The sequence below is a fragment of the Acinonyx jubatus genome, chromosome B4 (assembly GCF_027475565.1).
Source record: "Acinonyx jubatus isolate Ajub_Pintada_27869175 chromosome B4, VMU_Ajub_asm_v1.0, whole genome shotgun sequence".
In the NCBI taxonomy this organism is placed as follows: domain Eukaryota; kingdom Metazoa; phylum Chordata; class Mammalia; order Carnivora; family Felidae; genus Acinonyx; species Acinonyx jubatus.
The window spans coordinates 107,925,077-107,946,296 of record NC_069387.1 but is presented as its reverse complement, the minus strand read 5'-3'; the positions used below and the strand labels follow the sequence as shown (position 1 = coordinate 107,946,296).

Here is a 21,220-nt window from a genome sequence, read left to right as displayed (position 1 = left end):
ATGCATAGCAGATTGCATTGTTTCCTGTTAGTTTTCCTAGGAATAAAATGGGTCACTAGCCCTGTTTCCTCATCACCATTCACCTAATTGCTAAATCAATAACAAATATTTTGAGTTTTTATTATTGTAGTCTCTCACATTTCTTACCAAATTTTTACATGAGATGAGGTACAAGATAAATTTTTATAACAAATGAACCAAAACTACAGTTATTTTAAATAAGATTGAAAGTAATTTTCTCATATTCTATCAGAAGAGAGAGGTCAAAGCTGGAATAGGTCTACTACAGAAAATCATTCATGGGTATAGTTTTCTCATAGGATAATGACATAGTTAGATGTTCAGTCATCACCTAGGATATTGTTCTATTCTACATGGATTGGAGGCAAGAGAAAAGAGGAAGTTCAGAACAAATGACTTTATCTTCAGGGCAGTTACTCTGAAGTTATACATATTATTTGTGCTCGCATCCTCTTTGACCCAGACATAACACTGTGACCTCACATACCTGCTGTGAAGGATGGGAAATCAAGTCTGTAGCTGGGTGTCCCGACTCCACATAAGCTATAAATAACAGCATTCTATTGCTTAAGAAAAAAAGAGAGAGAGATAAAGAATGGTTTCTTGAGGACAGTTAGCAGTGTAAAATACTAATTTATAAAGAAAGTTTCACAGTATTCATTGCTAGGGATTGGTTTTATCCTTCTGTGTTTCAGAATTGAAGCATTAGTAACAAGTATCTCTTGCTTACTAAAAGTAGGACATAGGAAATTTTCCTATTCTCTTGGAATTTCATCAAAAGCACAATTCAGTGGAGAATCGTTAAAATTTGGAGGAAATGGCTCCATCAAAGCAATAAACAAATGCATTTTTTCCCCTACTAATTCTTAAAAGCATTCAATTTTGTTAGGAATAAAATATTTGTTAACTGATTTTGACTTTTTTTCTTAAGCAATTTATTCGGGTCACTGCACTACTACTCTTTAATATATTCTCTACAAAATTCTCAATTGACTGCAAAAATGATTATCAGTAGGCTCCCCTGCTGTTTAACTCAGTCATTCATGACTTTACCAGATGGTTTTGCTTTTTGGGCCAATGATTTTTTTTTTTATCATATTGTTTCCACTCCTCTGGATATACAGTCAAGATCTAAAATATGACACTCATTTTTAATTTCATGACTAAAATGTAAAATATGATGCAGATACATCTTTTATTTTCTGCATATTTAAAGATAGTAACCAGAATGTTGGCTATTAGTTGTATGCAAAGTAATTTTAAAGTACACCTATTTTCCTCAATTATTTTCTTCACATACTCCCTTGTTTATTCTTGTTCTATAATAATTCAAGTGCCATTAGTTTTTACCACCTTTTACAATCTTTCCTTTGGTTATTCTATTGCTTTTATGGATTTGCTTTATTTAAACAAGTTTATTTAATGTGTTGGTCAAAGTCCTGCTGAGGAAAGCTAATCAGTTATTACCCCTCAATTATTTCTAGTCTATATAAATAGTGCATAGTTTGAGATAACAGTTAAAGAAAAACAGAGGAAGATTAAACTACGTGAAGATTTCTCCCATGTTTTAATCCACTTGTGTCAATCTATCTGACAGACAAAACATTATGAGGGGCGCCTGGGTGGCTCAGTTGGTTAAGTGTCCGACTTCGGCTCCGGTCATGATCTCACACTCCGTGAGTTCGAGCCCCGCGTCGGGCACTGTGTTGACAGCTCAGAGCCTGGAGCCTGTTTCAGACTCTGTGTCTCCCTCTCTCTCTGACCCTCCCCCGTGCATGCTCTGTCTCTCTGTCTCAAAAATAAATAAACGTTAAAAAAAAATTATGAAACTTTAACTGTTTAATTGGTCATACAACATTTTCAGAGGTTGCTATGACCTAAGCATGTATAATCTTAGTAAAGATTTATATGTATATTTATAATTTACTTCATAAATTATTAATTTATTTTATTGACAAAACTTTCAAAGATCTTACACTATGCTACCTTATAACAGCAATTAACCTGAAGTCATATGCTCACTACCGAACTCTAAAATATGAGGTTTGGTTATGTATCTAATTCTGATACAGAGAACAAGTTTAAAAACTTGGTAAAAGCAGATTTTCAAATATTTGTTTTTTCATCAAAATATAGAAATTTGTTGGAATTCAGTGGAAATGCTAATCACTTAAGTCAACTTTGTCGTGTTATAGATAAAGGATCTAGGATTCAAATTGCTTAGCTACCTTCTGTAGAGTCACACCCTTAGCTGGGGTTGGGAGAGGCATGGGTGTCTGGACAAATTCACAGTCTCTGCTCATATAGTGCTTTTTCCTTTGCCATGTTTTTAGTTTCAGAATGGGAACTTTAATTGCCCACTCTGAATAGTTGTCAGTAATCCATACAATTTAATGATTAAATTAAATACATGCATTATGCATCATTCTTAAGAAACTTATAAAATATTTGCTTCATTAATCACAAAATTCCAAGAAAACTTGTTTTGAATGCCAGTGAGTTTAAAATGATTACCTTGATTTTATGATCCCCTCCAAAAAAAATTATTTAAATAGAATTATTTGAAGAAAACAAGTTTACATGCTATTTTTTTAAAAAGTCAGTGCTTTGCTTGTTGCTTTACTTACTGGCTTTATGCCTCTATTTGTCTTTTCAAGAAAGAGAGCTAGCTACTGTTTACTACGCATATTCTATAATATATTCTAATAATATATTTTCTTTGATGGCAAGAATATTGCATATCTTGTGTTATCACATATCTAGCACCTAACAAGGGGCCTAACACAAAATAGATAATAAATATTTGTGAATAGATAAATTAATATGCATATACACATATACATATATTTTTGAACATGTGGCTTTATACATATGCACATGTATGTATATACATATACACACCTATACATACATATATATATATTTTGTTTTCAGTACGACCTATCAAGTTTAAATTAGTCTGTTTAAAAATATTACCTTCTGTTAAAAAGAAATGTTCTAAGTTACTTTTGTGCAGTTTTGAAGTAGGAAGGGTTAGTTGGGAATGTGGGAAGGGAAGGAGAGAATAGGGCATTGTATGGAGAAGGAAAACAGTATAAACTGAGCGTGTGACTACTGATAATTTGTTGTTGCTGAATCATAAAATGCATGACAACAAGTAGTAAGACAGAAGTCTGGAGACTGGGTAGGAGGCAACTTATAAGCACCCTACCATAGAGTATATATAGTTTTAAAGGATATTCTCCATTGATAGTATCAGTAAACAAATATATATCGTGCTGGTCTCTGCTTGTGGTGTTCTGGGCAACATGGCCAACATAATTCTTGCATAAAACTCATTCTTCTATTTCTGGTTTGCTTTAGGAAATGTTTTATATATGCAAATTAGTTCTGTGATTCAAAGTTATGGTTTTTGTTTCTTTTGAGTTCCTGTAACTATTTCTGGCAAAAATTTGAGGCAAATTCAGTCATTTCCTAAAAATTATGGATTGATTCAGATAAGGCTTACTTTTCACGTGTGTATGCCTTCCTGCTCTCTAGTGCAGTAGAAAGGCTGGAAAGCTTGCACAATGACTGCTAGATGTGCTCTCTCTGGAGGACTTCTGGACCAAAAACAGGCCAATGCCCCTGTTAATGGCTGAGTTGTGTCCCACTCAGCATTTATATGTTTAGGTTCTAACCCTCAGTGCCTCAGAATGTGACTGTTTTTGGAGATGAGGGCTTAAAATAGTCAGTTAAATTTAAAGAAAGTCATTGGAGTGGACTCTAATCCAGTATGACTAGTGTTTTTTACTACAAGAAGAGATTAGATAACAGGCACACAGAGGGAAAATCATGTGAAGACTTAGGGAGAAGACTGCCATCTATGCACAAAGGAGAAAAGCCTTAGAAGAAACAAACCTCCTGGAGTTTTAGCCTCCAGAACTGTGAAAAAATAAATTTCAGCTGTTGAAGCCATCCAGCCTGTGGCACTTTTCTTATGGCAATCTTAACAAACTTATACAGCCTTAAAGGACAATGACATGACATTTAAGTATCTGGAATCCCAGTATTGTCTCAGAGTTCTGGGTTCTAAGAAGTCTAACACCCCTCATTCTTTTTTTTTTCCTTTTTTCTTTTTAATTCTTTTCTTTTAATCTACAACAGCTGCAAAATATCACTGAAGGGGCATCTAGGTGGCCCAGTTGGTTGAGTGACTGATTCTTGATTATGGCTCAGGTCATGGTCTCACAGTTCGTGGGATCGAGCCCTGTGTCCCTGTGTAGGTCTCTGCCCTGGTAGTGTGTAGCCTACCTAGGATTTTCTCTCTCCCCCTCTCTCTGCCTTCCCCTGCTTGCTCTCTCTCTCTCAAAACAAACAAACATTTAAAAAAAATATCTCTCAAATGTTAGTATACAACCACCTCACTATAGAACTATAATAACTGTGGATACTTTAAAAATTATTAATATCAGAATCAGAAAGTGTTATGACATAGCTCAGAGTTTCTCAAAATCAACATGGTGTGTGGGTCTGGAGAGTTTTTTGTTGTGGAATGCTCTCCTGTGAATCGTAAGATGTTTATTAGCAGCATCTCTGGCCTTTACCCTCTAGATGTCAATGGTACTCCTCCAGTTGTAGCAATCAAAAATGTTTTCAAAATTGCCCAATAATCACCTTGTAGGCAAAATCACCCTTGGATGAGAACCATTGCTTTAGTTTGAATATCTTGATAGTGTTTTTAATGCATATTTATTATTTGAGTTAGATTATTGGAAGGTCACCCGAAGTATGCATCTGTGTGAAAGAATCACTTTTCCTGTATATATGTAAAGTAGTTTTGCTGACACTAAGGATTCACTTTCTTTTTCTGACACTTTATTATTTGTTGAAAAATAGTCTAATTACAGTCTTCTTCTCTCAGAGTCGTAGTTGTAATTATTAGTCACATTGACCTTTTCTGTTGAATAAAAAGAAACAAATGTTACATCATAAACCATAAAAGCACTGGTATTAAATGCTAGTTGCAAAGAAGTGTATTCATTATGTACTCCCAAATTAGAATGAAAGATCTTTACAAGGTCTTTATTTGAATATGTTTGAGATTCTCCCCCTGGAATATTTCTTCATTTTGAATGGCATAGACAGCAGGCTTTCATGACCACAGAAACCTCTTTATGAAAAAATTAAATCAAACTTTATTTATTGCTTAAGGAAAAGACTTCTGTGGAGTTAGAATGCAATCTCAGATCCTTTCTGACTATTAAAATCTGTAAAAGTCAAATTATTCAAGTCATTTTTGTGGACTATAGTTGACAATGCAGACAATTTTCTGCAAACACTCATCAAGGTTGAGTTCTATTAGAAAGCTTATGAACTGAAGGGGCAGAAAGTCAGCCAGAATCTCCATAGTTTGATATTTGAATATTTTTGATATGTCATATCCAGCTGCAGTGTTTCCTTAATGAAGGAGCTCAGATGTAAGCTGTAGTCCTTTGCTGGCTTTACAGCCAATAGGGTCTGTGTAGTAAAACAGCTATTACCTTATTTTAAAATCAATTTTAAAGAAACTCCTCTAGAATTCTAGGGACTGTCTCTGACTGAATATGAGTGAGGTTTACTTACATTGGCTATTGTATAGTTACAATGTATTTTTCCTTATTTAATGATTTTTATGGTTAAATATATACATTTTCATTTTCAATATGGGCTTTGAAGATCTCAGTTCAAAATATTGATTAACAGAAAAATAAATTCTTATTTAAGAAACAAAGGCTAACTAAGAAATTTGGAGGGGAATTTGAATTACTGTCAGAATATAACGAGGTTAAAAGCTTTGAGTTTAAAGATTTCAAGCCTTGGGAAGAGTATGTTAATGAGCTAACTCTTAACTCATAAGAACATATTATATCACTGATCAGTATTCCAGTGTTGACCTAGTTTGAAGGGACATAGAGCACACAGTCCCTAACAGAATCTTTCTTTATTGCAGATAAAACTAATCCAGACTGTTGTTCCCCAATGTTTTCAAGAATAGGACGTCCTTTTAAAAATAATAAAATAAATTCAGGGCACATGGGTGAGTCAGTTGGTTAAGCGTCCAACTCTTGATTTCAGCCCAGGTCATGATATCCTGGGTTCGTGGGATCAGCCCCATGTTGGGCTCTGTGCTGACAGTGCAGAGCCTGCTTGAGATTCCCTGTTTCCCACTCTCTCTGCCTCTCTCCTGCTCATGCTGTCTCTATCTTTCTCTCTCTCTCAAAAATAAACAAATGAACTTAAAAAATAAAATAAAATAAACTCACTGTTCTATTCCATTTATCCATACATTTAACAATGCATATTTATTAACTGTAATGAACTAGATAGTTTTGTAGGCTTGGTAATATAGTAGTGAATAAAAAAAGCCCCTGTCCTCATGGAGTTTACATGCCACTGGAAGAAAAAGTTAATGAACAACAACAAAAGGAATTACAAAAATATATTATTCAATATGGCTATAGGTGCTATGTAAAAAAGTAAAGCAAGATAAGGGAGATAGCAAGTGCCTAGTTGTATGCTGATTAGGGAAGACATCTGTCTTAGGTACCTCTAGAACTTTTTTCAAAAGGTTTATTTGAGGGACAGGGTGGTGTTCTCAGAAGGGATAGGCTGGGCAAAAAGCTCAGCAAGAATGTGATCTCAGCTGGAAACTTCCAGGTAAACCACAGGAAGCTCTGGAGTGTAAATTGCACTGCAGAAGTCGTCCCACTGTGAGGTAGGATTTGGCCTTTTGTAGCTTGTGTCAATTGACCTATGGCAGAAGTGGTAAGGCATGGCCTGCAGAAAAGGCGTCTCTATTTGGTTGAGGTCAATTATCTGTATAAAGGAAGGGTAGCTGTGAGTTCTCATCGAGTCAACATTAGTAGCAGCTGAGGATGGATGTACCAGCCTGTAAAAGGGATCTGAGTGGCACTCCAGTGTCCACTCACGTATCTGGGAAGATGATGAGAAGAACATAAGGAAGAAAGATAGCTAAATCATTCCGGGGAGAGAGAACAGTGACCGCAGAGAACCTAGGGTAGAATTATGCCAAAGACCCTGAGATTGTAACTTACTTGGCTTGAGGAATAGCACCATATCTACTATAATTGGAATCATGAGAACAAGGAAGGATGGAAGGTGATGAGGAATGCAGGCGTGAGAGCAGATCACGCAGGATCTTGTAGGCCATTGAGTGAGATGAGAAGCCATTAGATTTTCTGAACAGAATGAATGATCTACATTTGGTTTTACAATACTCACTTTAGCTGCCATGGGAACACTAGAGTGTAGAAAGCAAGGATGTAAACTGCAGAATCAATATTTGCCCTTTTAAACATCCTTTTATTGAACAACCACATGCTATAAAATAGCTATTGTGAATTTATTAATGCTTTTATGTGATTTTGCATCTGATAATTATAATTGCATTCTTATAGATTTTGTAAGTACTACATGTAAGTTGTGGGTGATATTCAAAATACTTAGTAAGCAATACTACAGAGGTTCCAACCAATCAGTGTGGCCTGTGGAAAAGACACCTCTATTTGGTTGAGTTCAATTATCTGTATAAAGAAAGGGTATACGGGTACCCTTGGTATACAAATACTTTGTAGTGGTATACAAATAATTTGTTGACCCCTTATAATATAACCCCTTGCCTTCTCAAATACTCATGGCTCCAAAACAATGTGGTAAATTTTTGTCTGTTTTGAGAAGAAGCAAGGAACTCACTTGAGTCAGGTGGGGTGGTATTCAATGATGGGAACTAGCGCTTGTTGAAAATGCCAGATATGAAATGTATAAGAATGTCTCAAGTTAGAAAACAAAGGATTTTGTAATCTAGTCATAGGTTTCCACAAGTTAAAACCTGGGAGTTGAGCTGAATAGCATTTTCCTTCTAGATACTTTTTCTGAACACTCTACTTCTCCTGTATACCCACATCACTTTATATGTTACTACTTGTTTCTTCTGTCTATTCTGTAGATTTTGTTCTAAGAGCAGGGACCAGATCTCTTCTGTTTATTGTTGTGTGGTCAGAATCCAGCAAGTGCTTGGCACCACACTGACACATAATCTGGATACCTGAGGACTGTGGCAGTGGAATACTAAATTAGATGACGGGATTGACTATAAATGTGAATTCGGTTTGAGGACAAAGAGATATTCTATGGGTCAACTCAGGAAAAGACTTGACTTCTTTAAAATAGCAATAGCTTGAAAAAAAAAAAAAGCAATAGCTTGGCCTAGGATTGGTGACTCAAACCAAGTCACCTAGTTAGAAGTACAACTAATTCCAAGAGTAAGGTGAGTAGTGTCTTGCTGCTAGATGTTTATATGACAGAGAAGTATATTTCCATCTTATTTAAATCACTATATTTTTGGATTTTGTTGTTATAGCAGCTTAGACTGTATCCTAACAAATGTGTCAACTCCAAATGGATGACTTCTAAAACTATGTCTTCACCTATGCCATCTCCCATGGACGTCAGGTATATACCCAATTGCCTACTCAACATTGTTACTGTGATATCTATTAATCAGAACTATTGATTAACTCTGCTCTTTGGATCTACATTTCCTTTATTTTCCTATTTCGATAAACAATACCACCCTTTACTCAAGTGCCCATGAAAGAAAACGTGTTACTTTTTATTTACCTGACCTGATCGACCTCCAATTCATCAGCACATCATATAAGATCAGCCTTTATATACTAAGCCTGGCCTTTCTTGCCAGTTCTACCTCTAAATTCCAACCCACGTCAGTCTCATATTTTGCCCAGATCTTCATCTATCTGGTCTTCTTTTTTTCCACTCCTGTTGTCCTATAATCTACTCTTTGTGAACTAGTCAGTGTAACCTTTTAAAAATATAGTTCCCTTTGAATCACATCTCCTTGAATATCTCTCCAAAGACTTCTCTCATCTTACTTAGAACAAACTCTAATACCCTAATCATGGCTTTGTAATCTTTATCATTATAACCTCACTAATTTCACCTTCAACTGTTCTCTCCCTTGTGAATTCCATTCTGTCCACATTGCTGTTCTTGCTATACTTTGAGAAGTCCAGTCTTGCCTATATGCCTCAGAGACTGCACTCTTTGCTGCCTAGAATGTTTCTCCTCCTTAAAGTTGCATTGCTTACAATCTCATTTTCATCAGATTTCTGTTTTGATAGCCCTTTACTGCAGTAGCCTTTCCTGTCCACCCTGTCTGCATTAGCACTCAAACATGTTCCATTGCTCTCTCTACTCTTGCCTTGCTTTATTTCTTCTTCATATCCCTAGCAGATTCTGTATTCTGTATTTATTTGTTGAATGTCATTTCCATCCACTAGAATGAAAGTCCTCTGAGAGGAGGAATTTTGATTCTCTTTTGTAGACATTAATCCTCAAGAGTCTAGAATAGTACCTGATAACTGTCAGACTCTAAAATATTTGCTGGTGCCATTAGCCTTTTAAGGCCTAAACCTTCAGTGCTTCTTTCAGTGCTCCAACCTGGGGAATAACAGCCTCATTTGCTCTGAGGGCTATTTCCATCCTTTAAGACCTTTACGTCTTTTTAACTTTGTGTATGTATGTTTGTGTGGGTGAGGGTGTATGCGTGTGTGTGTTAAGTTTCAAGCAGTTATTCCCCATAGATGCATTACAATCAGTTTAGAAATATATATTCTTATTGAGTATTCTCTAAAGAATGCAAATTACTTCCAAACCTCCAACCCTTGAATAATGCAAACCATTGGTAAAAGAAGAGCCATGCTCCACCATGCATTTTAATACAGAGTAGCTATGTCAACTGCTACATTACAGTCAGTTGAAAGATAGACTAAAGGAAGCTGAGTTACACATGTCAGGGATAGAGTTTATGGGGAGCCACATTAAGTACTTTATGCTACAGAAATTTCTATGGCTAGTTTTCCTAACACTGTATCATTTACTTATAGTAATTGAGGGTGGACAGGAATGAGGATAGACTAGAATGGGATAATGACAACATATATTGGTTCCAAATGACTCAAGTGTTTCAAACAGAATTTTATATTAGTTCAGTCTCTTTATTATACCCAGAGGCCCTTGCATTCTCTTCAGTAAAGAGCCTAGAGAGGCAAATACAAATGGCTGTACCAGAACTTACAAAAATATATGTGATATCCTCATCAAACATTTTTCTTTCGTCCCATTTCTTTATTGCTAGAGGGACACCATGATTAATAATGTATTCTATATTTCTTGGGACAAGAATATTTAGGAATTATTTATATTAATATTCTAGTTGAAATTAGTGGATTTTTTTCCTTTTCAACCAACTTAAAGAGATTAAGGTATGGTTTTTTAAAAATATCATTTAAATATCATTTAAAATATCAAAAGGGGTCAGAATTATTTCACAACAAAGAATAATTATAATTCACTTGAACAGAAGTATGAAACTATGAAAAATAATGCTTTGCTTTTTGGAAAGTATACTAGACAAAGAGAGCATAATTGTGACCTCTTGTTTTTTTTTGTGATGCAGTCAATTCTTATTTATTATTCTTAATCTTATTTTCCAACAGCTTTAGTGAAATATGGTTCACCTACCATGCAATATACCCATTTAAAGTGCATAATTTAGTGATTTTTTACAGAGTTGTATGACCATGAACAATCAATTTTAGAATATTTTCATCCCTCCCCAAAGAAATCCTTTGGTACAAACCCTTTTGCAGTCACCTCCTATTTACCACAACCATCTCCATCCCTTAGCAACACCTAAATCCACTTTATGTCTCTTTATTTTGCCTATGCTGGACATTATGTGTAAATGGAATCATGGAATGTGTGGTCTTTTGTAACTTGATTTCTTCACTTAATGTAACGTTTTCATGTTTCATCTGTGTTGTGGCATGAATCAATACTTTGTTTCTTTTCATTGACAAATAATATTCCATTGTATGGATAGACAACATTTTATTTAATCAACAATTGATGGGCATTTGGGTTATTTCTACTTTTTAACTATTATGGATATGCCACTATGAACATTCACGTACAGAGTTTTGCATGCACATGTTTTAATTTTTCTTGGGTACGTATCAAAGGCTAGAATTGCTAGGTTCTGTGGTAATTCTGTTTGATGCTCATGATGTTGAACACCATTTCATTTACTTATTGACCTATTTTTATTTCAGTGTTTTCTGCCTTGCAACATGCTATCATTTATTGCTGTTTTAATATTCCCAAATTTTTGTAATCCTGGAAACCATGTGTTTTGTTTTTTTGGGGATTTATATAAAGTAAAATGAGTGTGTTCCTTTATAAGTTTATTGCATAGATTTTGTCAAATATATACCTCCTCTGCAGGTTGACCTCTTGCTCCTGTCCCATTCTTCCTAAGCTTTCAGATTTCTAGGAAATTTACTTGGTTTCTGTATTTCTTTACCTGTATTACTCCATTAGTACATTCTGGATAAATATTTTTACATTACTCTTTGTCTTATGAATTTCTTGGCATATTTCTTTGCCTTTGGTTACTGCTTGTGACTGGCTTTAAGGATCCTATGATTTTTAAAAATTTATGCTTTATTTTTATGGAGGTATAATGGACATATAACATTATATTAGTTTCAGGTGTATAGTTTAACAATTCCATATTTGTATATATTAAGAAATAATCACAATATGTCTGGTTAACATCTGTCCCCATACATAGTTATAAGTTTTTTTTTCTTGTGATAAAAACTTTTAAGATCTAGTCTCTTAGCAACTTTTAAACATGCAATACATATTATTAACTGTAGTCACATTACATTCCCATGACTTATTCATTTTATAACTGGAAGTTTCTATCTTTTGATGCCCTTCACCCATTTCACCTCCCACCCCACCTCTGGCAATCACTACTCTGTTCTCTGTATCTATGAACTTGTTCTTTTTTTTTGTTTTTGTTTTAGATATTATGTATAAATGAAATTATACAGTATTTTTCTTTCTCTGTCCAATTTGTTTCACTCAGCATATTGCCCTCAAGGTCCATCCATATTTTCACAAATGCCAAGATTTCATTCTTTTTTATGGCAAGTAACATTCCATTGTGTGTGTGTGTGTGCGTTTCACATTTTCTTTATCCATTCATCCATAACTTGTATTTTCTTTTTTTAAATTTTCTTTTTTATTGTTTAAAATTGATATCCAGATTCATTAGCATATAGTGCAAAAATGATTTCAGGAGTAGATTCCTTAGTGTCCCTTACCCATTTAGCCCATCCCCCCTCCCACAATCCCTCCCATAACCCTCAGTTTGTTCTCCATATTTATGAGTCTCTTCTGTTGAAGTAATATGACTTTTGTCTTTCTCTAATTTCACTTAGCATAATACCTTCCAGTTCCATCCATGTAGTTGCAAATGGCAAGATTTCATTCTTTCTGATTGCCGAGTAATACTCCATTGTGTATATGTGTGGTGTGTGTGTGTGTGTGTGTGTGTGTGTGTGTGTGTGTGTGTCTGTGTGTGTGTCTTCTTTATCCATTCATCCATCAATGGACATTTGGGCTCTTTCCAAATGTTGATAGTGCTGCTAAAAACACGGAGGTGCATGTGTCCCTTAGAAACAGCGCACCTGTATCCCTTGGATAAATGCCTAGTAGTGCAACTGCTGGGTCATAGGGTAGTTCTATTTTTAGTTTTTTGAGGAACCTCCATACTGTTTTCCAGAGTGGTTGCACCAGCTTGCATTCCCACCAACAATGCAAAAGAGATCCTCTTTCTCCGCATCCTCGCCAACATCTGTTGTTGCCTGAGTTGTTAATGTTAGCCATTCTGACAGGTGTAAGGTGGTGTCTCATTGTGGTTTTGACTTGTACTTCCCTGATGATGAGTGATGTTGAGCATTTTTTCATGTGTCGGTTGGCCATCTGGATGTCTTCTTTGGAGAAGTGTCTATTCATGTCTTTGGCCCATTTCTTCCCTGGATTATTTGTTTTTTTGGTGTTGAGTTTGATAAGTTCTTTACAGTTTTTGAATAGTAACCCTTTATCTGATATGTAATTTGCAATATCTTCTCCCATTCTGTCAGTTGCCTTTTAGTTTTGCTGATTGTTTCCTTTGCTGTGCAGGAGCTTTTTATTTTGATGAGGTCCCAGTAGTTCATTTTTGCTTTTGTTTCCCTTGCCTCCCTTTCCTTGTTGACTAAGAAATTGCTGTGGCCAAGATCAATGAGGTTTTTGCCTGCTTTCTTCTTGAGGATTTTGATGGCTTCCTGTCTTACATTTAGGTCTTTCATCCATTTTGAGTTTATTTTTGTGTATGGTGTAAGAAAGTGGTCCAGGTTCATTCTTCTGCATGTCACTGTCCAGTTTTCCCAGCACCACTTGCTGAAGAGACTGTCTTTATTCAATTGGATATTCTTTCCTGCTTTGCCAAAGGTTAGTTGGCCATATGTTTGTCGGTCCATTTTTGGGTTCTCTATTCTGTTCCATTGATCTGAGTGTCTGTTCTTGTGCCAGTACCATACTGTCTGGATGATTACAGCTTAGTAGTATAGCTTGAAGTCTGGGATTGTGATGCCTCCTGCTTTGGTTTTGTTTGTCAAGATTGCTTTGGCTATTTGGGATCTTTCCTGGTTCCATACAAATTTTAGGATAATTTGTTATAGCTCTGTGAAGAATGTTGTTGTTACTTTGATAGGGATTGCATTGAATATGTAGATTGTTTTGGGTAGTGTTGACATTTTAACAATATTTGTTCTTCCTATCCAGGAACATGGAATCTTTTCCCATTTTTTTGTGTCTTCTTCAATTTCTTTCATAAGCTTTCTGTAGTTTTCAGTGTATAGACTTTTCACCTCTTTGGTTAGATTTATTCCTAGGTATTTTATAGTTCTTGTGCAACTGTACATGGGATCAATTCCTTGATTTCTTTTTCTGTCACTTCATTATTGGTGTATAGGAATGCAACCGATTTCTGTGCATTGATTTTATATCCTGCAACTTTGCTGAATTTGTGAATCAATTCTAGCAGTTTTTTGATGGAATCTTTTGGGTTTTCCATATAGAGGATCATGTCATCTGCGAAGAGTGAAAGTTTAACCTCCTCCTGGCCAATTTGTATGCCTTTTATTTCTTTGTGTTGTCTGATTGCAGAGGCTAAGACTTCCAATACAATGTTGAATAACAGTGGTGAGAACAGATATCCCTGTCTTGTTCCTGACCTTAGGGGGAAAGCTTTCAGTTTTTCCCCATTGGGATGATATTAGCATTGGTTTGTTCATATATATGGCTTTTATGATCTCGAGGTATGATCCTTCTATCCCTACTTTCTTGAGGGTTTTTATCAAGAAAGGATGCTGTATTTTGTCAAATGCTTACTCTGCATCTATTGAGAGGATCATATGGTTCTTGTCCTTTCTTTTATTGATGTGATGAATCACGTTAATTGTTTTGCGGATATTGAACCAGCCCTGCATCCCAGGTATAAATCCCGCTTGGTCGTGGTGAATAATTTTTTTCATCTATTGTTGGATCCAGTTGACTTATATCTTGTTGAGGATTTTTGCATCCATGTTCATCAGGGAAATTGGTCTATAGTTCTCCTTTTTAGTGTGGTCTGTATCTGGTTTTGGAATCAAGGTTATGCTGGCTTCATAGAAAGAGTTTGGAAGTTTTCCTTCCATTTCTATTTTTTTTTTGGAATAGTTTCAAGAGAATAGGTATTAACTCTTCCTTAAATGTTTGGTAGAATTCCCCTGGAAAGCCATCTGGCCCTGGACTCTTGTTTTTTGACAGACTTTTGATTACTAATTTGATTTCCTTACTGGTTATGGGTCTGTTCAAATTTTCTATTTCTTGCTGTTTCAGTTTTGGTAGTGTATATGTTTCTAGGAATTTGTCCATTTCTTCCAGATTACCCATTTTATTGGCATATAAATGCTCATAATATTCTCTTATTATTGTTTTTATTTCTGTTGTGTTGGTTGTAATCTCTCCTCTTTCATTCTTGATTTTATTTATTTGGGTCCTTTCCTTTTTTTTTGATCAAACTGACTAGTGGTTTATCAATTTTGTTAATTCTTTCAAAGAACCAGCTTCTGGTTTCATTGATCTGTTCTGTTTTTTTGGCTTCGATAGCATTAATTTCTGCTCTAATCTTTATTATTTCCTGTCTTCTGCTGGTTTGGGGTTTTATTTGCTATTCTTTTTCCAACTCCTTAAGGCATAAGGTTAGGTTGTGTATCTGAGATCTTTCTTCCTTCTTTAGGATGGCATGGATTGCTATATACTTTCCTCTTATGACCGCCTTTGCTGCATCCCAGAGGTTTTGGGTTGAAGTGTTATCATTTTCATTGGCTTCCATATACTTTTTAATTTCCTCTTTAACTTTTTCGTTAGCCTATTCATTCTTTAGTAGGATGTTCTTTAGTCTCCAAGTATGTGTTACCTTTCCAAATTTTTTCTTATGGTTGATTTCGAGCTTCATAGCGTTGTGGTCTGAAAAGATGCACCGTATGATCTCAATCTTTTTGTACTTGCTGAGGGCTGATTTGTGTCCCAGTATGTGGTCTATTCTGGAGAACGTTCCATGTGCACTGGAGAAGAATGTATATTCTGCTGCTTTAGTATGAAATGGTCTGACTATATCTGTTAAGTCCATCAGGTCCAGTGTGTCATTCAAAGCCATTGTTTCTTTGTTGATTTGTTGGTAGATGATCTGTCCATTGCTGTGAGTGGGGTGTTGAAGGCTCCTACTATTATGGTATTACTATCGATGAGTTTCTTTATGTTTGTGATTAATTGATGTATATATTTGGATGCTGCCACATTTGGCACATAAATGTTTACAATTGTTAGGTCTTCTTGGTGGATAGACCCCTTGATTATGATATAACACCCTTTGGCATCTCTTGGTACAGTCTTTATTTTAAAGTCTAGATTGTTTGATGTAAGTATGGCTACTCTGGCTTTCTTTTGTTGACCATTAGCATCATAGATGGTTCTCCATCCCCTTATTTTCAATCTGAAGGTATCTTTAGGTCCAAAGTGGGTCTCTTGTAAACAGCATATAGATGGATCTTGTTTTCTTATCCATTCTGTTACCCTGTGTCTTTTGATTGGAGCATACTCCACTGATGTTTAGAGTGAGCACTGGAAGATATGAATTTATTGTCATTATGTTTCTTGTAGAATTGGAGTTTCTCATGGTGTTCTCTGGTCCTTTCTAGTCTTTGTTGCTTTTGGTATGTATGTATGTATGTATGTATGTATTATTTTCATCTTTTCTCCCCTCAGAGAGTCCCCTAAAAATTTCTTGCAGGGCTTGTTTAGTGGTCACAAACTCCTTTAATTTTTCTTTGTCTGGGGGAACTTTTTATCTCTTCTTCTATTTTGAATGACAGCCTTGCTGGATAAAGAATTCTTGGCTGCATATTTTTCTGATTCAGCATATTGGATATATCCTGCCACTGCTTTCAGGCCTGCAAGTTTTTGTGAATAGGTCTGCTACAAACCTGATCTCTCTTCCCTTGTAGGTTAGGGACTTTTTTTCCTTGCTGCTTTCATGATTCTCTCCTCGCCTGCGTATTTTGTGAATTTGACTATGATATGCCTTGTTGATGGTTGGTTTTTGTTGAATCTAATGGGGGTTCTCTGTGCTTACTGGATTTTGATGTCTGTGTCTTTCACCAGGTTAGGAAAGTTTTCTGCTATGATTTGCTCACATAACCCTTCTACCTCTATTTCTCTCTTTCTCTCTCTTCTGGGACCCCTATGATTTTGATGTTCCTTTTTAATGAGTCACTGATTTCTCTAATTCTTAAATCGTGCTCTTTTGCCTCATCTCCCTCTTTTCTTCTGCTTCATTATTCTCTATAAGTTTGTCCTCTATATCGCTGATTCTCTGTTCTGCCTCATCCATCCTTGCCGCTGTAGCATCCATCCATAATTGCAGCTCAGTTACAGCATTTTTAATTCCATTCTGACTAGTTTTTACTTCTTTTGTCTCTGCAGAAAGGGATTCTAATCTATTTTCAACTCCAGCTAGTATTCTTATTATCGTGATTCTAAATTCTGGTTCAGACATCCTGATTGTATCTGTGTTGGTTAAATCCCTGGATGTTGTTTCTTTGTGCTCTTTCTTTTGGGGTGAATTTCTTCATTTTGTCATTTTTGAAGGGAGAAAAGGAATTATTGAGGTAGAAAAATTAAAATAAAAAATTAAATTTAAAAAAATATTAAAATTAAGTAATGAAAAACACACAGACACATAAAAAATCAAATACATGATGCTAGATCCTAGGTGTGTTTTGGTCTGGGTGTTGAAAGTGGTTTGGCAGATTAGAGAAAAAAAAAGAGGGTGGGGAAGGAAAAAAAAGGAAATCGTTTGAGAATTTGAAAAAATGAATACACTGAAGTAGACTAAAATGAGATGATGGAGGTAAAATAGAGTTTGAAGAAATAGACACAAAAGTAATTAATATAGTAGAAAAAAATTAAAGAAAAATATTTTCAATAAAAATTAAAAAAATGTGAATTTTTTCTGTATTTAAGAAAAAAGAAAAAAAATGAAAAAGAGAAAAAAGATAAAAAAAAGAAAAAAAATTGGGCTCCTGGGTGGCTCAGTCGGTTGAGCGTCCAACTTTGGCTCAGGTCATGATGTCATGGTCTGTGAGTTCAAGCCCCACATCGGACTCTGTGCTGACAGCCAAGAGCCTGGAGCCTGCTTTGGATTCTGTGTCCCCCACTTTCTGCCCCTGCCCCACTCATGATCTCTCTCTGTCTCAGAAATAAATAAACATTAAAAAATTTTTAAAAAAAGAAAAAAATCGTTTGAAAATTTGAAAAAGTGAATACACTGTAGTGGACTAAAATGATGGAAGTAAAATAGAATTTGAAAAAATTTACATAAAAGCAAAAAATATAGTAAAAATTAAATAAAAATATTTAATAGAAATTGAAAGTAAAAATGAAGTTTTTCTCTTTCTGCATTCAAGAAAAAGAAAAAAAAATGGAAAAGAGAAAAAAAGAAAAAGAAGAAAATAGGAAATTGAAAATTTCACTGAAAAGGGGAATACACTGAAGTAGACTAAAATAAAATGATGGAAGTAAAATAGAATTTGGAAAAATTAACACAAAAGCAAAAAATATAGTAATAAATATTAAAAATATTTTTAATAAAAATTGAAAGTAAAAATGAATTTTTTTCTTTGTGTATTCAGGAAGAAGAAAAGAAGTGTAAAAGAGACAAAGAAAAAAAAAAAGAAAATTGAATAGATGAACCTGCTAACAGATTGAAGTAGGACTGAAATTGCTTCATTTTCCCCTAGAAGTCAGTCTATGTAGTGCTTTATAGTCCATAAACTAAGCCAGCGGTGAGACTTGTGTTCTTGAAAAGCGAAGTTGGCCCAGTTGGGCAGGGCTCAGTGTAACAGCTCCAGTCTCCACTAGATGGTGCTGCTAGCCTACTGGGGTGGATTATTGCAGTGCTCTTAGGGCGTAAGCACATGTGCGGCATTGATGAAAATGGTGCCACCCAGCTACCCAGTCTCTTCTCCTGGATCAGCAATGGCGCACCGGTCCTCCTTCCTCAGCTCTCATCCACTACCTGCTCCTTCACTCTCTGTGACCAGGCCCCAGGCAGCACCTCTCTCCCAAGTTTTGTCTCAGATGCGGCTGTTTTTCTTGGCCTCTTACTTCTGAAGGACTGCAGCTTTGACGTGTTCCGCCCCTCTGCGGAAGGTTCTCACCGAGCAATGGCTGAATGAGCAATGGCCGAATGTCGGCTGCACCCAGGAACGCTTGCTGGACCCTGCTGCTCCTGGTGCACGGAGACTGCGGCCAGGAGCCAGCCCGCCCCAGAAAAAGTTCTCAAGACAGTGTAGCAGCAGCATTTCAGGGATTATGGAAAATCACAACACACATGTGGCACCAGACTTCACCCTTAACAAACTTGCCACAGCACCAGTGAATGTGGCTGCCTTCTGGGGTCTGCTGGGACCGGGTGGCTTCAACAGTCTCTACCAAATGTCCTTCCAGCAGTGGAACCGCTTTTCCCCGTGTGGCCCGAGAACCTCCTGGCCCCACTCTGTTCCTGTGGATTCGCCCTTCCCACCAGAGCACCACCAGGTATCGAGCTACAGATTTGCAGCCTTTGTGCTCCCCTTGTTTACAGTCTTAATGGAATTTAAACCCTCTCCTTTCTTTCACCTTTCTCCCTTTTTAGTTTAGTCCCTGTGGCTGTTTCCAATTTTCTACTTTCTCTCCAGCTGCTCTTGGGGAGGGGTGCTTTTCCTGTATTCAACCCCCTCTCTAGTCTCTGCTTCTCTCTGCCCGCAAAAGCAGTTCCCTAACTTCCGCAGCTTCTCACTCCCCAAATTCACCTCTCCACGCCATGTACCTGCTGAATTCTGTGGTTCAGGTTGTGCAGATTGTTGTGTTAATCTTCCAAGCAGTTTTCTAGGTGTGTTGGTCAGTCACTTCCAATCAGTTTTCTAGGTGTGTTGGTTCCAATCAGTTTCTAGTTTGTGTTGGTCTGGCTGTATTTCATGGACGTGAGACACACAAAAAACTTGCATGCTGTTCTGCCATCTTGGCTCCTCCCATAATTTATATTTTCTTAATGCCAGTTTTCAAAATCGTTTTAAATTGAAAATGATACAAAGTTGAAAATTAATGTTAAACTTTATCAACTTTTCTAAGTAAGTTCTACAATCTTCCTTATTAGATATAATACTAATATAATTCTACACAAAGTTATAAATCCTAACGTTTTAGTAATGTATGTATACATTTTAAATAAGAAAGTTTATATTCTGTGTTGTAATTCATGTTGTTACCTAGGTATAGAGAAAAAAAAAATCTCAATATATTTTTTGGTCCAATTATATTTGGTCCAGTATTATTGGAGATGTTCAGAAGTTGAAATGATTCCTGACAGTTTTATAAACGGATTGAAGGGGTGCCTGGGTGGCTCAGCTGGTTAAGTGTCCAACTTCGGCTCAGGTCAAGATCTCACGGTTTGTGGGTTCAAGCACCACATTGGGCTCTATGCTGACAGCTCTGAGCCAGGAGCCTGCTTTGGTTTCTGCATTTCCTTCTCTGACCTTCCCCACTTATGCTCTGCCTCTCTGTCTTTGTCTTTCTCTCTCAAAAATGAATAAGCATTAAAAAACATCTTTAAAAAGGTATGAAAATGGACTCTAAACTGAAAGCAGAAAGGTAATACAAAAACTAATTAAAAATAAATTCAAGAATATAAAAAGCAAATGGTGATTTTAAAAGAAGGTCTGTGGAAAGTGAAAAAGATATGAGGACTATTGCAGAGGTTATTTAATAACACAGACCCAACAACCAGTTAAATTTGATTGTAGTAGGATTATATTTGCAATTTTAAGCTTCCCTAGAGTTAAATCTATTCTCCCATATAAGTTGAATCTTTGAAAATGTCAATGACAAAACAAGGAACATCCAAAAAAAAAAAAAAAGCAATTTATTTGGGTTTTCTGTATAGGGTGAATCTGTAACTCCTGTTGACACTCTGATCCACAAAATGATGCCCAAAGGAAACAGAAATTAAATGGTATCACCACAGAGAGAGAGGATAATGATTAAGTGGCATTTGTTCTCAGGTTCTGTGAAATGGGGACTCATGATATATCAGTTTGTGAACTATCCAATGAGTTTGAGAATGCTTTGGGGGTATAGAGGCTTCAGGGTCTGTCAGCAGTAGTAGAGAGAGAAATTAAGAACTAACAATTAGGTTATCATAGATACACTAATGTGATCTGAATTAGCATTTCTTATTTTATTAAAATTTACTATCAACTGCTTGAGAATGCAGAGAAAAGTTGCTAATTGAAACAACAAAAGTAAAGAGATATTTGTGCTTGATTGATTGCCAGTGACAGATTACAAGCCAAATGCTTGACAATTACAAGGAAATAGTATTTCAAACAAAAAGGATCCATTGATTAGAAGAAATTGTTATGACAGTTTTTATGGAAGAAATTGATAATCAGTATATTGATAACTGTGAGGTATTGAGCTGCTGAAGGTTTGCCTGTGTGAATGTTCTCTGGTCCTTTCAGGTCTTTTTTGCTTTTGGTCTTTTTTGTTTTGTTTTGTCTTTTCTCCCCTCAGAAAGTCCCACTTAAAACTTATTGCAGGACTGGTTTAGTGTTCATAAACTCCTTTAGTTTTTGTGTATCTGGTAAACTCCTTATCTTTC

General features: G+C 35.9%; 1 long non-coding RNA gene across 2 annotated transcripts in view; it reads left to right on the top strand.

Annotated features, from left to right (window-relative positions):
• The window catches only part of LOC113602890 (uncharacterized), a 551,376-nt gene that overhangs the window by 74,559 nt on the left and 455,597 nt on the right, over positions 1 to 21,220 (top strand). For both annotated transcript variants that reach the window (XR_008300378.1, XR_008300377.1), the window contains exon 3: positions 18,213 to 19,119. This is a non-coding gene — a long non-coding RNA (uncharacterized LOC113602890). The remainder of the gene's footprint in view (positions 1 to 18,212; positions 19,120 to 21,220) is intronic.